Source organism: Vulpes lagopus, chromosome 21, assembly GCF_018345385.1.
Source record: "Vulpes lagopus strain Blue_001 chromosome 21, ASM1834538v1, whole genome shotgun sequence".
Lineage (NCBI taxonomy): Eukaryota > Metazoa > Chordata > Mammalia > Carnivora > Canidae > Vulpes > Vulpes lagopus.
Window position 1 is genome coordinate 43097574 of NC_054844.1, and position 7527 is coordinate 43105100.

The window sequence follows — 7527 nt, forward strand, 5'->3', positions numbered from 1 at the left end:
AGGGCTTCAGGTGAGCCTTACTCTCCCCATGGGCTCTGAAGACCATGTTTCCAGCACACACATGAGGACGCAGCCTGAGCATAAAAGGAGAGGCTGGGGGCCCTGGTTTGGTTTAACATTCCTCATGGATAAATCACAGAGTGAATCCGTCATGGATACTCACGATGGGATTGCATCTATCTGCTGAGCGCACACCCACCTTGTCTGTAAAGCTGTGCTCCTGAGACATCTCTGACGCATCATTTACCTGGGAGTTTCCATGGGCAGGAGCTTCTGCATGTGGGGCTGTGTTTTCCACCAACCCCTGGAGGGCCGGACCCATGGGGCACCCAGCTCTGTGACCTAGGAGTGCCTGCCTCATGATGAGTGTCATGCTGGGCCACCTGACAGCTGGCTGACCGGTGGGCACCACGTGAGCACACACGGATGATGAGGACAGTGACAATGATGATGATGTCTGGAAACCGAGAGCCATTAAGCCGGGAGTGATTGGCTCAAGGTAAACTAGAGAGTAGATACCTCTCTGTGCTCTGCTTTAGGAGGGGTAAACATTCAAAGGCACAGAGACAGAGGGTAAAAAATTAAGGCCCATTAAGGGCTCATTATTACAAAAGAATTTGTCTCTTAGAAGAAGCCACTCAGGGATCCCTGGGTGGCGCAGCGGTTTGGTGCCTGCCTTTGGCCCAGGGCGCGGACCCGGAGACCCGGGATCGAATCCCACGTCGGGCTCGCGGTGCATGGAGCCTGCTTCTCTCTCTGCTTATGTCTCTGCCTCTCTCTCTCTCTCTCTCTGACTATCATAAATAAATAAATAAAAAATATTAAAAAAAAAAAAGAAGAAGCCACTCAGCAGAGGACTCTGAATTAGCTGGCTTTCTTGGCGTGCACTCGGAGGACAATGGATGGATATGCAGCTTTGCAGGGGATCTTGTAGGGTGCAGACCCGAGCATGCTTCTGGAATCAATTGCGATGAAGCAGTTTTGATCACACCACGTGTGTGCTGCGGGTTACCTCTGAGCAGCCAGGACACTGCTCTCACCTCCCTTCCTGGAAAAGGGCTGAAAGGAGGTGTGACCCCGCAGGCAGGTGTCTCTTAGCGGCCTCTGCGAGATTTCCTCTGGTGGGCATTCAGGATATGGTCCGATCTGGCCAATGAGAGGCACTAACTCCTTTTAAAGGAATGTGTCTAAGGGCTTTTCCTTCTCCCTCCCCCCCTGAGAACTGGTTTATCAAGCAAGAGTTGACCAACTTGGAGTGAACCCAGAGACTAATGAATATGACGAGGGAATTGGGAAATAGGAGGTATGGGGAGCGGGGAAGGGCGTTATGGTCGACCAGTCAGGCTCTTGGTTGTTGTCGGAGCCACCAACTGATACACTTCAACCCCAGCGAGAAGAATTCAAGTCGGAATCCAAGGGCCTCTGGGCTTTACTGGTCAACGGGGAAGTCCTCTCTCCAGAGAAGTGCTGAGGCTTCTGTAGATTCTTTCTGGAATGATTTAGAGGGCGTGATTCTGCAATAAATGGAGTTCTGTTTTGTTTGTTTTGTTTTGTGGGGCATTTAATGTCTCGATGAGATAAGCACCTATGATTCTGCACCCTGATAAGGTTGTTAAGGCATCATGGTATCTAATTTTAAGCTACGATTTTCCTACATCTTTAAAAATTTCCCCTCGAAGGAACTGACATCCACTTAGCCTCTCCAAAGTGTACCTACCTTTCTTTTTTTTTTTTTAATTTTTATTTATGATAGTCACACAGAGAGAGAGAGAGAGAGAGGCAGAGACACAGGCAGAGGGAGAAGCAGGCTCCATGCACCGGGAGCCCGATGTGGGACTCGATCCCGGGTCTCCAGGATCACACCCTGGGCCAAAGGCAGGTGCTAAACCGCTGCACCACCCAGGGATCCCCTGTACCTACCTTTCTTAAAGTTATTTGCAGTGTCTACAGCCCAGCTATGCCACAGGGAATCTTAAGCGACATTGCTGGGTAGCTTTGCTGGGCTGCTGAGTCACATAGGACCTGTATAAGGCTGGGCAGGCACTTTGTGAGGCGGCGGTAACACAGCTAAAGGTAGTCACATTCCACTCATCACTCCCTCATCACTGAGGAATGAGCGAGGAGTCCGAGTAGGGGAGATGAGGCTTCAGGGACTAGCGGGGGTTTTAGGGAAAGGCAGGACAAAATAAAGCTTGGACAGTGTCCAGGGCTGGGGGAGGAAAGAGCAGTAAGCTTGCCAGCTTGGGCAAAAGCAGTCAGTCCTCTTCCTTCCAGTGTGGGCTGCGATTCTCAAGCCCAGGGGCAGCACTGCTTGGTGTTTGCCCGCTGCGTGTGAGTGTATGTCACCAGCTGATGTCATCATCTGGCGGACGTGGGCGGACGCCCCAACGAGGTGAGGGGCGCACTCGGGTGTCTGCGGGCAGCAGCCCAGGGTAGTGGCGCCTCCACCAGAGGGCGAGCAAAGCAAAGAAGGGGACCGGGGTGGTGGGGGAAGGCCAGGTCAGGGCCTCCTCCGCTGCACCTCTGCCCGTGGCCAGAGGGGGAACTGATGGAGTCAGAGTCCGGGGTGGGGCGAGACCACGCGGACCTCCCTAACACTGGGGGAGACCCAGATTCCGACAGGAGGGAGGTGGGTCCTTGGATGCTGGTTTCTGCCTCTTAGTCATTTATAACCTCATCATTACAACTGGGATAAAATGTCGTGACATGAGTGGGTCCAGAGATAAAAAACTCTCAGGCACTGCCTTCCTGTAATTAGAAAATATGATGAAGAGACGGGGTTCTCATTCACCACGAAAACTCTGAGACACCTAGGGGTCCCTGACAGCGACAGTACCAATGAAACAAAATGCGCAAGAACAACCGGAAAAGATTGAAAACGAACCAAGAGGAGGAATTGCCGTCCCAGAAATCAATAGTAATTACAGTGGTGTGATCGCATGAAGAGATCAGGGAGCAGAAGAGAAGATGTATGAATTCAGCGTGTAATGAAAGGGATACTTTTTACTTTTAAATAAAGTAAAACTTATTTTTTTTTACTTTATTTAAAAAGCCTGTGTGTCTGGGGAGATGAGGATGCTTATCTTGATGTAGCAGAAAGGTACAAAAAGGAAAATAGCGATGATCCAAATTCCCACCCTTTAGAATCAATCACTATGATTATTTTGACTGATTTGTTTTCACCCTTATTTCCATGTTAATGTCTTTTAATAAATCACATACATAAGAAGCAAACAACAATGTCCCTTAAAAACAATTCATGGCTCCAGTTCCTGCTAAGATGGTCAACCAGTTGGACCTGGTTTGTCTCCCTCCCTCAGGATCAATTTTGAGAAATTTTAGAAACGCGTGGAAGGTATGGATGCTTGGAGCTACCAATGACAACCACAAGAACTTCGAGGAAGCCCAGGGGGTGTCCGAGGCTGTCTGAGCTGATTGTAGGGGCAGGTGGGTAGCAGCAGCCTGAGGCCAAAGACTAAGGTATCAGGGAGGGGACAGTTTGGAGGGAGGAGTCTGAAGTTTGGTCCTTGCCTACTGTCTGCCTCTTTATAATAGAAATCCAGGGCGGTGGCCTGACCCCCAGTGTCCGTGTCTGCAGGTCAATAGGACAGTAGATTTATCTACGTAGTAGGTAAGATCGCTAGATTTACCCAATGAAAGTACAAGATACGCAGTTCACTTTGAATTTCAGGTAAATGACACTTAAATTTTCAGTGTAAGTGTGTTCTGTGAAATATTTGGGTGATCGGATTAAATTTTTTATGCCGCTTATGTGATATTCAAATTTAACTGTACGTCCTCTCTTTTGACCCAAACCATAGGTGACTGGAATACTAATCCTCCCCCACGTATCAAGCCTCCTGGCATGCAATTGGCCTCCACAGGACTGGGGACTCATGTGGCCTTGACTCAAGGGTGTACGGCCTGTAAGTAACCTGCTGTCATGGAGTTTCTCACGTGGGGAAGGAGAACCAGAGCCTGAGCCTGGCTCATGGGGAAGTCGCTGCCAGCTTTCGGGATCTTGTGCAGAGTGGCAGTTCCTGAGTTTTTCTTGCATGCCTTGGCCTTAAACTCTGGAGCTGCATAATAGCCTCCCCCAGCTCCAAAGCTTCTGCTTAGCCGTCTGTTCAGCAGTCAGACCACTGCCCACCTGTGGACAACCACTGAATAAGGTTACAAGGCAGCTTGATTCATGACCCAGGGGGGTGGGTCTCTGCTGTGGCTTCAAATTAAACAGAAGTGGTTGTTATTTTTTTTTTTGTGTGTGAATTTTTCCCCTCTGCTTAATTCCTTTGCATACTGGTAACTCGTGGTATGGAGTGTCTGGTTAGCCGGATTCTAGAATAAACTTGTGTAACACAGCCTATAAGATAGAAAGTCCATTTCTGTGTCAAAGTCAACATTATGACACTGATATTGGAGAATATTTGAAGGAACCTCCAAATCTGTTTGTGCTTGCCAAAACTTGCATAAAGTTTACACTAAAAATGGCTCTCGGGTGTCCGATCACAAAAGGAGAATGTTCCCAGGGGAGAACCGCCCCTTTGCTAATCTAATGGCATCTGTCAACAGGGACCATCTTTTGCCAACCGCACTTCAAAACAAAGTCTCAAACCAACACTGCTTGGAGGTTTTTATTGGCTCATTCTATTAACTTTTTTTGACTGCCTCACTTTGTTTCAAGGATATCATGACATAATTTAAAGATAGTCGAATTCCCTGTTTTTAGGGGTGCAGTTCTATGGATTGTAACCAGCATGTGTCAAGTTCTTCAGCGAGACCCAAATGTCTTTGGGTGCAAAGGAAATCTATTTCAACTCAACTTACTGCTCTGTTCCTGGGCTTCCAATGTATCCAACCCAGGACTGGGGATATATCCCTTTTCTGCAGCAATTAGTTCAACTGATACATCTCAGAAGTTGCTCAAAAGCAACTTTGGGGCAAACCTTGGTTATCAGAGAGTTGATAATTTGCCTTTCTAGAAATTGGCCTCAGTTCTGTTGGATTACTGCAGTGTTTTCTTGGCAGTGGCTGGGGCTGGGGTTGGGAGAGAGCAGTCTGAGGACCAAGCCACTGAGAGACCGATTTGGAAAACCTAAACCCCTCAGTTATCATATTATGCTGATCCAATTTCCAGGAACCAGACCTTCCTTTCTTCCCCAAAGGTTTTTAGAAGACTCCATTTTGAGAAAGAGCCCTGAGCGGTGGAGGACTGAAGAGTCGTTGGTAGTCATACCACCCACAGGGTCACTAAGTATCACATAATGTTGACTGACAGGAGATGGGTATGAAGCAGGGTAAGTTGTCAGCGGGGCTGAGAAATGGTTCTGCAAAGACAAGGATCGGAACCAATACATGACCAGCTGCATAATCTAACACAATCTTTGGTAGAAATCTGCTTTATTTAACACAATGAAAGAAAGTAGAGAGCAGAAACACTCATTCTGTAGCATGATCCACAATGAGTTTCAGTTTTCAGAGAGGCATAGGTCATTTTCACCCCAGAATCATGGGAACCCGATAGAGCTGATCATACGATGGACACGCCAAAAGGACATGTACTTCTCTGAGTGTCAGTGATTTTGAATCTTCTGATGGTGAATGATGGGAGCTCAGGTAAAGCAGGTGTAGATAGTGGAAATGAGAATGAGGCCACTTCAGCTGTAACTCAGAGGCCAAGGGACGTTGGAGGCAGGGGAGAAGTAGCCTCGGAGAGGGCAATGCAGCTGTAGACTTGGACAATGTGGGACCAGGACTTAGTGGACTTAGGCTTAGTGCTTGGACTTAGTGCTTGTAGCTCTTCCTGCTGGAGGATGAGGTGGTGGCGTATCTGATGGTGGAACTGCTGCCTCCAGAGGAGCTGAAGCCACCCCCCACGCCTCGGCCACTGCTGGAACTGAAGCCACCTCCAAGGCCGTGGCCGCTGTCATAGGAGTAGCCGCTGCCTCCACCCAGGCCTGAGCCACTGCCCATACCGCTGGCACCGCCAAAGCCACCAGCGCCGCCATAGCCGCCGGAGACGGTGGACTGCACCACAGCTGTGGACGGGAGACAGACAGGGACACACGAGACACGGTGAGCTCTTCCTGCCAGCCTGAGTCCAGCCAGAAGAGCACAAGGGCAAGGGAGGGAGGCAAGCAAAGGTACTTACAGATGTTGACTTGTCCAACGCCTTCTCCACTCAGCCTAGGAAGGGGGAAAACACAGGGAGCATGAGACCTCAGAGCCACCAGTGGACAGAGTGGGAAGCGTCAGTGTGAGGCTAGCCCACGGGGAAGCCGCCTTCCAAATGGTCCTGAGAGCAGCCACTGTGGCCATAACTAGAGGGCCTTCAGCTCGGGCTCCTGCCAGCCTTCCTGCACATGGATCCAGATGTTGGAGGGGCCTGTGTGAGGTACCCACCTGCACTCCTCGCCCTCCAGCAGCTTCCTGTACGTGGCGATCTCCACGTCCAGGGCCAGCTTGACGTTCATGAGCTCCTGGTACTCCTTCAGCAGCTGGGCCATGTCCTGCTTGACCTTCCTCCAGCTCAGCCAGCTTGTTCTTGGTGTCCTTGAGGGCCATCTCTCCACGCTGCTCAGCATCAGTGAGGGATGACTACAGGTTGGCGCACTAGAGGAGGGATGTAGGCAGAAAGGACTGGCGATTCAGTCCTCCAGAGATTAAGCACGCTGCTGCTTTCTAGTGAGGAAGAGTCCTAGAGCATAGAATTGGTGGAGAGGGAATCCTGAATCTTCCTGTCTAGCTGTTTGACTAGCTACTAGTCTTTTCAAGTCTCTGAGCTGGTTATCAAAGTCTTATGCCTTTTGTATTAACCGCCTGCATAGGACATGGGTGGTTAGTGATGGAGCACCCTACAGTCTACATATTAGAAGAATTGGACAATTGGATTAATTTGAGTGTTGTCTCCAAAGTAAAATCTGGACCACAGACAATTGTGTCCTGCATGACTACAACTAAATTTGCACAACATTACAAACATGGTGCAATGAGGAAGTGAATTTTCCATGGGACAATTGAAACCCTGCCCTTCTCCCACCTCAGAGTCACTTACATGCTTGGGAAACCCTGTTCTCTCCTTTCACTCTTCCCACCCCCTTTTTTTCTGAATCATGAGCACATTTGCAAAAACCTTTCCTCAGCTCTTATGGCCTGTCTTTCCTTCCCATTTGTTCTTTTGCAGCTCCCAATACAATCATTCCTCTAAGACCAATATTATCTCCATACTTCTAGACCAAATTCTACTCTTGCGACCAGGAGAGACATTTCTATGTGCTTGTTTCACGTTCTTGGGATTGGAGCCACTCCCCCTGAGAGATCCAGTGGAACCTAGTAAGGACAGCATGTTTTTTTCCTCCCTTATATTTTCCAGAGCCCAGGGACGTGTCCAAATGATGGTTGATGACTGGCTGATGGTCTAGCAAGGGGATAATGCTGTTCTTCGCTTCCTCTCTCCCACCCTCCGCTCCAACCTACCTGCTTTTGGGTGTCATTAATGTCAGATCTCTCTTTCTCTCTCAGGATCAT

General features: G+C 49.1%; 1 pseudogene; it reads right to left on the minus strand.

The window, feature by feature from the left end:
* Positions 1-5784: 5784 nt before the first annotated feature.
* LOC121479815 lies at positions 5785-7527 on the minus strand (annotated as a pseudogene).